We start from the raw sequence: 16444 nt of genomic DNA, 5'->3' as shown, positions 1-16444 counted from the left end.
AGAGGCATAATTGTTGAATTATATTTATTGGTTTGATTGAAATATGTTCGTAGAGGTGGTGATAGGCTTTCTGTGTCTGTCTGAGAGCAAGGACCGGTTAACGTCTTTTTCCAAGAGCAATTTGTTGTGAAAGGTATCAGGCAAAGGAGTATGTATTGTGATGTGGTTCTCTGACTGCTTCTGTCCACTTGCCAAAAGTTCCAAGGCCCTATGATAGCACAAAAACGGTAAGATTGAAGTGGTGGGTGCCGGAGGTTTAAAATGGTCAGTTTAATTAAAGACAGAAAAGTGAAACGAATGACTGCAGAAATACTGTATGTGGCCATGAACTGAGATGAAAGGATGACTTTGGAACTCTTTCTTGCAGATTACCCTCAATGCCGCAATGGATAGGGCACTACTCTCACAGACCAGGGGGTGTAAGTTTAAGTCTCTCTGAGGTGCACACCCTGAACTAATGCATTTTTGCTGAAACCTAATCATATTGTTTACTCTTCCTCGTAGCAGCTTGCCAGGGTGATAGTATATTGCAACAGAACCATTCCACTTCTTCAATGAAAAGTTTCATGCTGGTTACCCAAATGTGCAGCGTGTCATTTTATACAGCTTTCTTTATTGAAATTAAACTTGGACTCACTTGAAATATTCTCTTTCAAAATGAATGTTTTGAGCTGCTGTCAATTTTATTTCTAGAGGTGGTGACAGGCTTTCAGGTACGTGCTTAGGTCAAGGCCCTGTTCATGTCACTTGTATAAGCTAATTCAGGGAGCAAATTAGCAAGTCAAGAAATGGGAAGTCTGAACTACTGTCAAAGCAGTTTCATTCTCTTTTCAAAAATTCCAAAAATACCATTGCAGCATAAAACAGAGTATTCAATAAAAGAAGAAAGGAGGATTAACGGCAAAAAAGCACAGCATAAGATATGAAACTTTGGAAATTATCTAGATATTGTTTGAAAAAACTCCTTTGATGGAAAGAAGATGAAGAACGGTATGGGATCCTGTCCTGCGCACCTGTAATTGATATGTTCCACATCCATTCATACCACCTAACCCTAAACACCCAAACATATTGCAGTCAGTGACCATGTGCCTAATGGATGAGGCGTCTGACTTCGGATCAGAAGATTGAGGGTTCGAGTCTCTTCATGGTTGAGTCTTTTTCTCACAGCACCCAACTTATCTTTACATACAAACTGGAAACACACTCTTACAATACTCCTTTCACTCTCACTTATTAAGAAAGCCCAATGCAAACTGCACAATCAGTCACGTTATGCCTGGAGCATTGCTACTTTTCTGTCTTTCTGCCATACCAAAGTACCTCTTCATAAATGCCACGGATATGCAATACGTATACAACAATATGACATGGCACAATCATTCCGAACAGAACTGTGGGTAGATTCAGTGCAGGGAGTGTGTGCGTGCAGAAAGCAGAAACTATGCATGGGTAGAAGCTCTATGATTTTCTCCAGGAATAATGCAAATTGTCCCTCAGAAAAAGTATAGTACTAGAGAAGAATCATAAAGGATTGACACAATTGCTGCCTTTGCTGTTGCCCCAGTTGTGTAATCTGTCAAGGACTGGTCTCTTGCAGATTGAGGCACTTAGTTGCAATTGTGTGGTAAAAATCACCCTTACAACCATTTTTGCTATAAACTTGAGATCTTTCTGAGATACTATCTCACAGACTTCTTATGAATGAGGAACTCTGAAATTGTCACATTCCAATTTGTACGTCCTTAAAACTCTGCTGGTTATTCAAATGGGCAGATTGTTTTTTAAATTCCTTTCTGTCTCGAGATGTAGTTATATTGATACAGAGGCATAATTGTTGAATTATATTTATTGGTTTGATTGAAATATGTTCGTAGAGGTGGTGATAGGCTTTCTGTGTCTGTCTGAGAGCAAGGACCGGTTAACGTCTTTTTCCAAGAGCAATTTGTTGTGAAAGGTATCAGGCAAAGGAGTATGTATTGTGATGTGGTTCTCTGACTGCTTCTGTCCACTTGCCAAAAGTTCCAAGGCCCTATGATAGCACAAAAACGGTAAGATTGAAGTGGTGGGTGCCGGATGTTTAAAATGGTCAGTTTAATTAAAGACAGAAAAGTGAAACGAATGACTGCAGAAATACTGTATGTGGCCATGAACTGAGATGAAAGGATGATTTTGGAACTCTTTCTTGCAGATTACCCTCAATGCCGCAATGGATAGGGCACTACTCTCACAGACCAGGGGGTGTAAGTTTAAGTCTCTCTGAGGTGCACACCCTGAACTAATGCATTTTTGCTGAAACCTAATCATATTGTTTACTCTTCCTCGTAGCAGCTTGCCAGGGTGATAGTATATTGCAACAGAACCATTCCACTTCTTCAATGAACAGTTTCATGCTGGTTACCCAAATGTGCAGCGTGTCATTTTATACAGCTTTCTTTATTGAAATTAAACTTGGACTCACTTGAAATATTCTGTTTCAAAATGAATGTTTTGAGCTGCTGTCAATTTTATTTCTAGAGGTGGTGACAGGCTTTCAGGTACGTGCTTAGGTCAAGGCCCTGTTCATGTCACTTGTATAAGCTAATTCAGGGAGCAAATTAGCAAGTCAAGAAATGGGAAGTCTGAACTACTGTCGAAGCAGTTTCATTCTCTTTTCAAATAATCCAAAAATACCATTGCAGCATAAAACAGAGTATTCAATAAAAGAAGAAAGGAGGATTAACGGCAAAAAAGCACATCATAAGATATGAAACTTTGGAAATTATCTAGATATTGTTTGAAAAAACTCCTTTGATGGAAAGAAGATGAAGAACGGTATGGGATCCTGTCCTGCGCACCTGTAATTGATATGTTCCACATCCATTCATACCACCTAACCCTAAACACCCAATCATATTGCAGTCAGTGACCATGTGGCCTAATGGATAAGGTGTCTGACTTCGCATCAGAAGATTGAGGGTTCAAGTCCCTACATGGTAGAGTCTTTTTCTCGCAGCACCCAACTTATCTTTACATACAAACTGGAAATGCACTCTTACAATACTCCTTTCACTATCACTCATTAAGAAAGCCCAATGCAAACTGCACAATCAGTCACGTTATGCCTTCAGCATTGCTACTTTTCTGTCTTTCTGCCATACCAAAGTACCTCTTCATAAATGCCACGGATATGCAATACGTATACAACAATATGACATGGCACAATCATTCCGAACAGAACTGTGGGTAGATTCAGTGCAGGGAGTGTGTGCGTGCAGAAAGCAGAAACTATGCATGGGTAGAAGCTCTATGATTTTCTCCAGGAATAATGCAAATTGTCCCTCAGAAAAAGTATAGTACTAGAGAAGAATCATAAAGGATTGACACAATTGCTGCCTTTGCTGTTGCCCCAGTTGTGTAATCTGTCAAGGACTGGTCTCTTGCAGATTGAGGCACCTCGTTGCAATTGTGTGGTAAAAATCACCCTTACAACCATTTTTGCTATAAACTTGAGATCTTTCTGAGACACTATCTCACAGACTTCTTATGAATGAGGAACTCTGAAATTGTCACATTCCAATTTGTACGTCCTTAAAACTCTGCTGGTTATTCAAATGGGCAGATTGTTTTTTAAATTCCTTTCTGTCTCGAGTTGTAGTTATATTGATACAGAGGCATAATTGTTGAATGATATATATTGGTTTGATTGAAATATGTTCGTAGAGGTGGTGATAGGCTTTCTGTGTCTGTCTGAGAGCAAGGACCGGTTAACGTCTTTTTCCAAGAGCAGTTTGTTGTGAAAGGTATCAGGCAAAGGAGTATGTATTGTCATGTGGTTCTCTGACTGCTTCTGTCCACTTGCCAAAAGTTCCAAGGCCCTATGATAGCACAAAAACTGTAAGATTGAAGTGGTGGGTGCCGGAGGTTTAAAATGGTCAGTTTAATTAAAGACAGAAAAGTGAAACGAATGACTGCAGAAATACTGTATGTGGCCATGAACTGAGATGAAAGGATGATTTTGGAACTCTGTCTTGCAGATTACCCTCAATGCCTCAATGGATAGGGCACTACTCTCACAGACCAGGGTGTGTAAGTTTAAGTCTATCTGAGGTGCACACCCTGAACTAATACATTTTTGCTGAAACCTAATCATATTGTTTACTCTTCCTCGTAGCAGCTTGCCAGGGTGATAGTATATTGCAACAGAACCATTCCACTTCTTCACTGAAAAGAGTCATGCTGGTTACCCAAATGTGCAGCGTGTCATTTTATACAGCTTTCTTTATTGAAATTAAACTTGGACTCACTTGAAATATTCTCTTTCAAAATGAATGTTTGAGCTGCTGTGAATTTTATTTCTAGAGTTGGTGACAGGCTTTCAGGTACGTGCTTAGGTCAAGGCCCTGTTCATGTCACTTGTATAAGCTAATTCAGGGAGCAAATTAGCAAGTCAAGAAATGGGAAGTCTGAACTACTGTCAAAGCAGTTTCATTCTCTTTTCAAATAATCCAAAAATACCATTGCAGCATAAAACAGAGTATTCAATAAAAGAAGAAAGGAGGATTAACGGCAAAAAAGCACAGCATAAGATATGAAACTTTGGAAATTATCTAGATATTGTTTGAAAAAACTCCTTTGATGGAAAGAAGATGAAGAACGGTATGGGATCCTGTCCTGCGCACCTGTAATTGATATGTTCCACATCCATTCATACCACCTAACCCTAAACACCCAAACATATTGCAGTCAGTGACCATGTGCCTAATGGATGAGGCGTCTGACTTCGGATCAGAAGATTGAGGGTTCGAGTCTCTTCATGGTTGAGTCTTTTTCTCACAGCACCCAACTTATCTTTACATACAAACTGGAAACACACTCTTACAATACTCCTTTCACTCTCACTTATTAAGAAAGCCCAATGCAAACTGCACAATCAGTCACGTTATGCCTTCAGCATTGCTACTTTTCTGTCTTTCTGCCATACCAAAGTACCTCTTCATAAATGCCACGGATATGCAATACGTATACAACAATATGACATGGCACAATCATTCCGAACAGAACTGTGGGTAGATTCAGTGCAGGGAGTGTGTGCGTGCAGAAAGCAGAAACTATGCATGGGTAGAAGCTCTATGATTTTCTCCAGGAATAATGCAAATTGTCCCTCAGAAAAAGTATAGTACTAGAGAAGAATCATAAAGGATTGACACAATTGCTGCCTTTGCTGTTGCCCCAGTTGTGTAATCTGTCAAGGACTGGTCTCTTGCAGATTGAGGCACTTAGTTGCAATTGTGTGGTAAAAATCACCCTTACAACCATTTTTGCTATAAACTTGAGATCTTTCTGAGATACTATCTCACAGACTTCTTATGAATGAGGAACTCTGAAATTGTCACATTCCAATTTGTACGTCCTTAAAACTCTGCTGGTTATTCAAATGGGCAGATTGTTTTTTAAATTCCTTTCTGTCTCGAGTTGTAGTTATATTGATACAGAGGCATAATTGTTGAATGATATATATTGGTTTGATTGAAATATGTTCGTAGAGGTGGTGATAGGCTTTCTGTGTCTGTCTGAGAGCAAGGACCGGTTAACGTCTTTTTCCAAGAGCAGTTTGTTGTGAAAGGTATCAGGCAAAGGAGTATGTATTGTGATGTGGTTCTCTGACTGCTTCTGTCCACTTGCCAAACGTTCCAAGGCCCTAAAACGGTAAGATTGAAGTGGTGGGTGCCGGAGGTTTAAAATGGTCAGTTTAATTAAAGACAGAAAAGTGAAACGAATGACTGCAGAAATACTGTATGTGGCCATGAACTGAGATGAAAGGATGATTTTGGAACTCTGTCTTGCAGATTACCCTCAATGCTGCAATGGATAGGGCACTACTCTCACAGACCAGGGTGTGTAAGTTTAAGTCTATCTGAGGTGCACACCCTGAACTAATACATTTTTCCTGAATCCTAATCATATTGTTTACTCTTCCTCGTAGCAGCTTGCCAGGGTGATAGTATATTGCAACAGAACCATTCCACTTCTTCACTGAAAAGAGTCATGCTGGTTACCCAAATGTGCAGCATGTCATTTTATACAGCTTTCTTTATTGAAATTAAACTTGGACTCACTTGAAATATTCTCTTTCAAAATGAATGTTTTGAGCTGCTGTGAATTTTATTTCTAGAGGTGGTGACAGGCTTTCAGGTACGTGCTTAGGTCAAGGCCCTGTTCATGTCACTTGTATAAGCTAATTCAGGGAGCAAATTAGCAAGTCAAGAAATGGGAAGTCTGACCTACTGTCAAAGCAGTTTCATTCTCTTTTCAAATAATCCAAAAATACCATTGCAGCATAAAACAGAGTATTCAATAAAAGAAGAAAGGAGGATTAACGGCAAAAAATCACATCATAAGATATGAAACTTTGGAAATTATCTAGATATTGTTTGAAAAAACTCCTTTGATGGAAAGAAGATGAAGAACGGTATGGGATCCTGTCCTGCGCACCTGTAATTGATATGTTCCACATCCATTCATACCACCTAACCCTAAACACCCAAACATACTGCAGTCAGTGACCATGTGGCCTAATGGATAAGGCGTCTAACTTCGGATCAGAAGATTGAGGGTTCGAGTCCCTTCGTGGTTGAGTCTTTTTCTCACAGCACCCAACTTATCTTTACATACAAACTGGAGGCACACTCTTACAATACTCCTTTCACTCTCACTCATTAAGAAAGCCCAATACAAACTGCACAATCAGTCACGTTATGCCTTCAGCATTGCTACTTTTCTGTCTTTCTGCCATACCAAAGTACCTCTTCATAAATGCCACGGATATGCAATACGTATGCAACAATATGACACGGCACAATCATTCTTAACAGAACTGTGAGTAGATGCAGTGCAGGGAGTGTGTGCGTGCAGAAAGCAGAAACTATGCATGCGTAGAAACTCTATGATTTTCTCTAGGAATAATGCTAATTGTCCCTCAGAAAAAGTATAGTACTAGAGAAGAATCATAAAGGATTGACACAATTGCTGCCTTTGCTGCTGCCCCAGTTGTGTAATCTGTCAAGGACTGGTCTCTTGCAGATTGAGGCACCTAGTTGCAATTGTGTGGTAAAGATCACCCTTACAACCATTTTTGCTATAAACTTGAGATCTTTCTGAGATACTATCTCACAGACTTCTTATGAATGAGGAACTCTGAAATTGTCACATTCCAATTTGTACGTCCTTAAAACTCTGCTGGTTATTCAAATGGGCAGATTGTTTTTTAAATTCCTTTCTGTCTCGAGTTGTATTATATTGATACAGAGGCATAATTGTTGAATGATATATATTGGTTTGATTGAAATATGTTCGTAGAGGTGGTGATAGGCTTTATGTGTCTGTCTGAGAGGAAGGACCGGTTAACGTCTTTTTCCAAGAGCAGTTTGTTGTGAAAGGTATCAGGCAAAGGAGTATGTATTGTGATGTGGTTCTCTGACTGCTTCTGTCCACTTGCCAAAAGTTCCAAGGCCGTATGATAGCACAAAAACGGTAAGATTGAAGTGGTGGGTGCCGGAGGTTTAAAATGGTCAGTTTAATTAAAGACAGAAAAGTGAAACGAATGATTGCAGAAATACTGTATGTGGCCATGAACTGAGATGAAAGGATGATTTTGGAACTCTTTCTTGCAGATTACCCTCAATGCCGCAATGGATAGGGCACTACTCTCACAGACCAGGGGGTGTAAGTTTAAGTCTCTCTGAGGTGCACACCCTGAACTAATGCATTTTTGCTGAAACCTAATCATATTGTTTACTCTTCCTCGTAGCAGCTTGCCAGGGTGATAGTATATTGCAACAGAACCATTCCACTTCTTCACTGAAAAGTTTCATGCTGGTTACCCAAATGTGCAGCGTGTCATTTTATACAGCTTTCTTTATTGAAATTAAACTTGGACTCACTTGAAATATTCTCTTTCAAAATGAATGTTTTGAGCTGCTGTCAATTTTATTTCTAGAGGTGGTGACAGGCTTTCAGGTACGTGCTTAGGTCAAGGCCCTGTTCATGTCACTTGTATAAGCTAATTCAGGGAGCAAATTAGCAAGTCAAGAAATGGGAAGTCTGAACTACTGTCAAAGCAGTTTCATTCTCTTTTCAAATAATCCAAAAATACCATTGCAGCATAAAACAGAGTATTCAATAAAAGAAGAAAGGAGGATTAACGGCAAAAAAGCACAGCATAAGATATGAAACTTTGGAAATTATCTAGATATTGTTTGAAAAAACTCCTTTGATGGAAAGAAGATGAAGAACGGTATGGGATCCTGTCCTGCGCACCTGTAATTGATATGTTCCACATCCATTCATACCACCTAACCCTAAACACCCAAAGATAATGCAGTCAGTGACAATGTGGCCTAATGGATAAGGTGTCTGACTTTGGATCAGAAGATTGAGGGTTCGAGTCCCTTCCTGGTTGAGTCTTTATCTCAAAGCACTCAACTTATATTTACATACAAACTGGAAAAACACTCTTACAATACTCCTTTCACTCTCACTCATTAAGAAAGCCTAATGCAAACTGCACAATCAGTCACGTTATGCCTTCAGCATTGCTACTTTTCTGTCTTTCTGCCATACCAAAGTACCTCTTCATAAATGCCATGGATATGCAATACGTATACAACAATATGACATGGCACAATCATTCTGAACAGAACTGTGGGTAGATTCAGTGCAGGGAGTGTGTGCGTGCAGAAAGCAGAAACTATGCATGGGTAGAAGCTCTATGATTTTCTCCAGGAATAATGCAAATTGTCCCTCATAAAAAGTATAGTACTAGAGAAGAATCATAAAGGATTGACACAATTGCTGCCTTTGCTGTTGCCCCAGTTGTGTAATCTGTCAAGGACTGGTCTCTTGCAGATTGAGGCACCTAGTTGCAATTGTTTGGTAAAAATCACCCTTACAACCATTTTTGCTATAAACTTGAGATCTTTATGAGATACTATCTCACAGACTTCTTATGAATGAGGAACTCTGAAATTGTCACATTCCAATTTGTACGTCCTTAAAACTCTGCTGGTTATTCAAATGGGCAGATTGTTTTTTAAATTCCTTTCTGTCTCGAGTTGTAGTTATATTGATACAGAGGCATAATTGTTGAATGATATATATTGGTTTGATTGAAATATGTTCGTAGAGGTGGTGATAGGCTTTCTGTGTCTGTCTGAGAGCAAGGACCGGTTAACGTCTTTTTCCAAGAGCAGTTTGTTGTGAAAGGTATCAGGCAAAGGAGTATGTATTGTGATGTGGTTCTCTGACTGCTTCTGTCCACTTGCCAAAAGTTCCAAGGCCCTATGATAGCACAAAAACTGTAAGATTGAAGTGGTGGGTGCCGGAGGTTTAAAATGGTCAGTTTAATTAAAGACAGAAAAGTGAAACGAATGACTGCAGAAATACTGTATGTGGCCATGAACTGAGATGAAAGGATGATTTTGGAACTCTGTCTTGCAGATTACCCTCAATGCCGCAATGGATAGGGCACTACTCTCACAGACCAGGGTGTGTAAGTTTAAGTCTATCTGAGGTGCACACCCTGAACTAATACATTTTTGCTGAAACCTAATCATATTGTTTACCCTTCCTCGTAGCAGCTTGCCAGGGTGATAGTATATTGCAACAGAACCATTCCACTTCTTCACTGAAAAGAGTCATGCTGGTTACCCAAATGTGCAGCGTGTCATTTTATACAGCTTTCTTTATTGAAATTAAACTTGGACTCACTTGAAATATTCTCTTTCAAAATGAATGTTTTGAGCTGCTGTGAATTTTATTTCTAGAGGTGGTGACAGGCTTTCAGGTACGTGCTTAGGTCAAGGCCCTGTTCATGTCACTTGTATAAGCTAATTCAGGGAGCAAATTAGCAAGTCAAGAAATGGGAAGTCTGAACTACTGTCAAAGCAGTTTCATTCTCTTTTCAAATAATCCAAAAATACCATTGCAGCATAAAACAGAGTATTCAATAAAAGAAGAAAGGAGGATTAACGGCAAAAAAGCACATCATAAGATATGAAACTTTGGAAATTATCTAGATATTGTTTGAAAAAACTCCTTTGATGGAAAGAAGATGAAGAACGGTATGGGATCCTGTCCTGCGCACCTGTAATTGATATGTTCCACATCCATTCATACCACCTAACCCTAAACACCCAAACATATTGCAGTCAGTGACCATGTGCCTAATGGATAAGGCGTCTGACTTCAGATCAGAAGATTGAGGGTTCGAGTCCCTTCATGGTTGAGTCTTTTTCTCACAGCACCCAACTTATCTTTACATACAAACTGGAAACACACTCTTACAATACTCCTTTCACTCTCACTTATTAAGAAAGCCCAATGCAAACTGCACAATCAGTCACGTTATGCCTTGAGCATTGCTACTTTTCTGTCTTTCTGCCATACCAAAGTACCTCTTCATAAATGCCACGGATATGCAATACGTATACAACAATATGACATGGCACAATCATTCCGAACAGAACTGTGGATAGATTCAGTGCAGGGAGTGTGTGCGTGCAGAAAGCAGAAACTATGCATGGGTAGAAGCTCTATGATTTTCTCCAGGAATAATGCAAATTGTCCCTCAGAAAAAGTATAGTACTAGAGAAGAATCATAAAGGATTGACACAATTGCTGCCTTTGCTGTTGCCCCAGTTGTGTAATCTGTCAAGGACTGGTCTCTTGCAGATTGAGGCACTTAGTTGCAATTGTGTGGTAAAAATCACCCTTACAACCATTTTTGCTATAAACTTGAGATCTTTCTGAGATACTATCTCACAGACTTCTTATGAATGAGGAACTCTGAAATTGTCACATTCCAATTTGTACGTCCTTAAAACTCTGCTGGTTATTCAAATGGACAGATTGTTTTTTAAATTCCTTTCTGTCTCGAGTTGTAGTTATATTGATACAGAGGCATAATTGTTGAATGATATATATTGGTTTGATTGAAATATGTTCGTAGAGGTGGTGATAGGCTTTCTGTGTCTGTCTGAGAGCAAGGACCGGTTAACGTCTTTTTCCAAGAGCAGTTTGTTGTGAAAGGTATCAGGCAAAGGAGTATGTATTGTGATGTGGTTCTCTGACTGCTTCTGTCCACTTGCCAAACGTTCCAAGGCCCTAAAACGGTAAGATTGAAGTGGTGGGTGCCGGAGGTTTAAAATGGTCAGTTTAATTAAAGACAGAAAAGTGAAACGAATGACTGCAGAAATACTGTATGTGGCCATGAACTAAGATGAAAGGATGATTTTGGAACTCTGTCTTGCGGATTACCCTCAATGCCGCAATGGATAGGGCACTACTCTCACAGACCAGGGTGTGTAAGTTTAAGTCTATCTGATGTGCACACCCTGAACTAATACATTTTTGCTGAAACCTAATCATATTGTTTACTCTTCCTCGTAGCAGCTTGCCAGGGTGATAGTATATTGCAACAGAACCATTCCACTTCTTCACTGAAAAGAGTCATGCTGGTTACCCAAATGTGCAGCGTGTCATTTTATACAGCTTTCTTTATTGAAATTAAACTTGGACTCACTTGAAATATTCTCTTTCAAAATGAAAGTTTGAGCTGCTGTGAATTTTGCTGTGAGGTGGTGACAGGCTTTCAGGTACGTGCTTAGGTCAAGGCCCTGTTCATGTCACTTGTATAAGCTAATTCAGGGAGCAAATTAGCAAGTCAAGAAATGGGAAGTCTGAACTACTGTCAAAGCAGTTTCATTCTCTTTTCAAATAATCCAAAAATACCATTGCAGCATAAAACAGAGTATTCAATAAAAGAAGAAAGGAGGATTAACGGCAAAAAAGCACATCATAAGATATGAAACTTTGGAAATTATCTAGATATTGTTTGAAAAAACTCCTTTGATGGAAAGAAGATGAAGAACGGTATGGGATCCTGTCCAGCGCACCTGTAATTGATATGTTCCACATCCATTCATACCACCTAACCCTAAACACCCAAACATATTGCAGTCAGTGACCATGTGGCCTAATGGAAAAGGCGTCTGGCTTCGGATCAGAAGATTGAGGGTTCAAGTCCCTTCATAGTTGAGTCTTTTTCTCACAGCACCCAACTTATCTTTACATACAAACTGGAAAAACACTCTTACAATACTCCTTTCACTCTCACTCATTAAGAAAGCCCAATGCAAACTGCACAATCAGTCACGTTATGCCTTCAGCATTGCTACTTTTCTGTCTTTCTGCCATACCAAAGTACCTCTTCATAAATGCCACGGATATGCAATACGTATACAACAATATGACATGGCACAATCATTCCGAACAGAACTGTGGGTAGATTCAGTGCAGGGAGTGTGTGCGTGCAGAAAGCAGAAACTATGCATGGGTAGAAGCTCTATGATTTTCTCCAGGAATAATGCAAATTGTACCTCAGAAAAAGTATAGCACTAGAAAAGAATCATAAAGGATTGACACAATTGCTGCCTTTGCTGTTACCCCAGTTGAGTAATCTGTCAAGGACTGGTCTCTTGCAGATTGAGGCACCTAGTTGCAATTGTGTGGTAAAAATCATCCTTACAACCATTTTTGCTATAAACTTGAGATCTTTCTGAGATACTATCTCACAGACTTCTTATGAATGAGGAACTCTGAAATTGTCACATTCCAATTTGTACGTCCTTAAAACTCTGCTGGTTATTCAAATGGGCAGATTGTTTTTTAAATTCCTTTCTGTCTCGAGATGTAGTTATATTGATACAGAGGCATAATTGTTGAATTATATTTATTGGTTTGATTGAAATATGTTCGTAGAGGTGGTGATAGGCTTTCTGTGTCTGTCTGAGAGCAAGGACCGGTTAACGTCTTTTTCCAAGAGCAATTTGTTGTGAAAGGTATCAGGCAAAGGAGTATGTATTGTGATGTGGTTCTCTGACTGCTTCTGTCCACTTGCCAAAAGTTCCAAGGCCCTATGATAGCACAAAAACGGTAAGATTGAAGTGGTGGGTGCCGGAGGTTTAAAATGGTCAGTTTAATTAAAGACAGAAAAGTGAAACGAATGACTGCAGAAATACTGTATGTGGCCATGAACTGAGATGAAAGGATGACTTTGGAACTCTTTCTTGCAGATTACCCTCAATGCCGCAATGGATAGGGCACTACTCTCACAGACCAGGGGGTGTAAGTTTAAGTCTCTCTGAGGTGCACACCCTGAACTAATGCATTTTTGCTGAAACCTAATCATATTGTTTACTCTTCCTCGTAGCAGCTTGCCAGGGTGATAGTATATTGCAACAGAACCATTCCACTTCTTCAATGAAAAGTTTCATGCTGGTTACCCAAATGTGCAGCGTGTCATTTTATACAGCTTTCTTTATTGAAATTAAACTTGGACTCACTTGAAATATTCTCTTTCAAAATGAATGTTTTGAGCTGCTGTCAATTTTATTTCTAGAGGTGGTGACAGGCTTTCAGGTACGTGCTTAGGTCAAGGCCCTGTTCATGTCACTTGTATAAGCTAATTCAGGGAGCAAATTAGCAAGTCAAGAAATGGGAAGTCTGAACTACTGTCAAAGCAGTTTCATTCTCTTTTCAAAAATTCCAAAAATACCATTGCAGCATAAAACAGAGTATTCAATAAAAGAAGAAAGGAGGATTAACGGCAAAAAAGCACAGCATAAGATAAGAAACTTTGGAAACTATCTAGATATTGTTTGAAAAAACTCCTTTGATGGAAAGAAGATGAAGAACGGTATGGGATCCTGTCCTGCGCACCTGTAATTGATATGTTCCACATCCATTCATACCACCTAACCCTAAACACCCAAACATATTGCAGTCAGTGACCATATGGCCTAATGGATAAGGGGTCTCACTTCGAATCACAAGATTGAGGGTTCGAGTCCCTTCATGGTTGAGTCTTTTTCTCACAGCACCCAACTTATCTTTACATACAAACTGGGAACACACTCTTACAATACTCCTTTCACTCTCACTCATTAAGAAAGCCCAATGCAAACTGCAAAATCAGTCACGTTATGCCTTCAGCATTGCTACTTTTCTGTCTTTCTGCCATACCAAAGTACCTCTTCATAAATGCCATGGATATGCAATACGTATACAACAATATGACATGGCACAATCATTCCGAACAGAACTGTGGGTAGATTCAGTGCAGGGAGAGTGTGCGTGCAGAAAGCAGAAACTATGCATGGGTAGAAGCTCTATGATTTTCTCCAGGAATAATGCAAATTGTACCTCAGAAAAAGTATAGCACTAGAAAACAATCATAAAGGATTGACACAATTGCTGCCTTTGCTGTTGCCCCAGTTGAGTAATCTGTCAAGGACTGGTCTCTTGCAGATTGAGGCACCTAGTTGCAATTGTGTGGTAAAAATCATCCTTACAACCATTTTTGCTATAAACTTGAGATCTTTCTGAGATACTATCTCACAGACTTCTTATGAATGAGGAACTCTGAAATTGTCACATTCCAATTTGTACGTCCTTAAAACTCTGCTGGTTATTCAAATGGGCAGATTGTTTTTTAAATTCCTTTCTGTCTCGAGATGTAGTTATATTGATACAGAGGCATAACTGTTGAATTATATTTATTGGTTTGATTGAAATATGTTCGTAGAGGTGGTGATAGGCTTTCTGTGTCTGTCTGAGAGCAAGGACCGGTTAACGTCTTTTTCCAAGAGCAATTTGTTGTGAAAGGTATCAGGCAAAGGAGTATGTATTGTGATGTGGTTCTCTGACTGCTTCTGTCCACTTGCCAAAAGTTCCAAGGCCCTATGATAGCACAAAAACGGTAAGATTGAAGTGGTGGGTGCCGGAGGTTTACAATGGTCAGTTTAATTAAAGACAGAAAAGTGAAACGAATGACTGCAGAAATACTGTATGTGGCCATGAACTGAGATGAAAGGATGACTTTGGAACTCTTTCTTGCAGATTACCCTCAATGCCGCAATGGATAGGGCACTACTCTCACAGACCAGGGGGTGTAAGTTTAAGTCTCTCTGAGGTGCACACCCTGAACTAATGCATTTTTGCTGAAACCTAATCATATTGTTTACTCTTCCTCGTAGCAGCTTGCCAGGGTGATAGTATATTGCAACAGAACCATTCCACTTCTTCAATGAAAAGTTTCATGCTGGTTACCCAAATGTGCAGCGTGTCATTTTATACAGCTTTCTTTATTGAAATTAAACTTGGACTCACTTGAAATATTCTCTTTCAAAATGAATGTTTTGAGCTGCTGTCAATTTTATTTCTAGAGGTGGTGACAGGCTTTCAGGTACGTGCTTAGGTCAAGGCCCTGTTCATGTCACTTGTATAAGCTAATTCAGGGAGCAAATTAGCAAGTCAAGAAATGGGAAGTCTGAACTACTGTCAAAGCAGTTTCATTCTCTTTTCAAAAATTCCAAAAATACCATTGCAGCATAAAACAGAGTATTCAATAAAAGAAGAAAGGAGGATTAACGGCAAAAAAGCACAGCATAAGATAAGAAACTTTGGAAATTATCTAGATATTGTTTGAAAAAACTCCTTTGATGGAAAGAAGATGAAGAACGGTATGGGATCCTGTCCTGCGCACCTGTAATTGATATGTTCCACATCCATTCATACCACCTAACCCTAAACACCCAAACATATTGCAGTCAGTGACCATATGGCCTAATGGATAAGGCGTCTGACTTCGAATCAGAAGATTGAGGGTTCGAGTCCCTTCATGGTTGAGTCTTTTTCTCACAGCACCCAACTTATCTTTACATACAAACTGGGAACACACTCTTACAATACTCCTTTCACTCTCACTCATTAAGAAAGCCCAATGCAAACTGCAAAATCAGTCACGTTATGCCTTCAGCATTGCTACTTTTCTGTCTTTCTGCCATACCAAAGTACCTCTTCATAAATGCCATGGATATGCAATACGTATACAACAATATGACATGGCACAATCATTCCGAACAGAACTGTGGGTAGATTCAGTGCAGGGAGAGTGTGCGTGCAGAAAGCAGAAACTATGCATGGGTAGAAGCTCTATGATTTTCTCCAGGAATAATGCAAATTGTACCTCAGAAAAAGTATAGCACTAGAAAACAATCATAAATGATTGACACAATTGCTGCCTTTGCTGTTGCCCCAGTTGAGTAATCTGTCAAGGACTGGTCTCTTGCAGATTGAGGCACCTAGTTGCAATTGTGTGGTAAAAATCATCCTTACAACCATTTTTGCTATAAACTTGAGATCTTTCTGAGATACTATCTCACAGACTTCTTATGAATGAGGAACTCTGAAATTGTCACATTCCAATTTGTACGTCCTTAAAACTCTGCTGGTTATTCAAATGGGCAGATTGTTTTTTAAATTCCTTTCTGTCTCGAGATGTAGTTATATTGATACAGAGGCATAATTGTTGAATTATATTTATTGGTTTGATTGAAATATGTTC

The 16444-nt window shown here is 39.4% G+C and overlaps 2 non-coding genes across 2 annotated transcripts; both read left to right on the top strand.

Moving 5' to 3' along the window:
- Positions 1–6543: 6543 nt before the first annotated feature.
- Positions 6544–6616, top strand: TRNAR-UCG (transfer RNA arginine (anticodon UCG)). The gene has a single exon. It is a non-coding gene; the product is annotated as a tRNA-Arg (tRNA).
- Positions 6617–15652: 9036 nt separating this feature from the next.
- On the top strand, positions 15653–15725 carry TRNAR-UCG (transfer RNA arginine (anticodon UCG)). Its single transcript has one exon. It is a non-coding gene; the product is annotated as a tRNA-Arg (tRNA).
- The last annotated feature ends 719 nt before the right edge of the window (positions 15726–16444 follow it).

This window comes from Pleurodeles waltl, chromosome 4_1 (assembly GCF_031143425.1).
Source record: "Pleurodeles waltl isolate 20211129_DDA chromosome 4_1, aPleWal1.hap1.20221129, whole genome shotgun sequence".
NCBI classification, from domain to species: Eukaryota; Metazoa; Chordata; class Amphibia; order Caudata; family Salamandridae; genus Pleurodeles; species Pleurodeles waltl.
The sequence above is the reverse complement of the archived record's forward strand: the minus strand, read 5'-3'. Positions and strand labels throughout refer to the sequence as shown.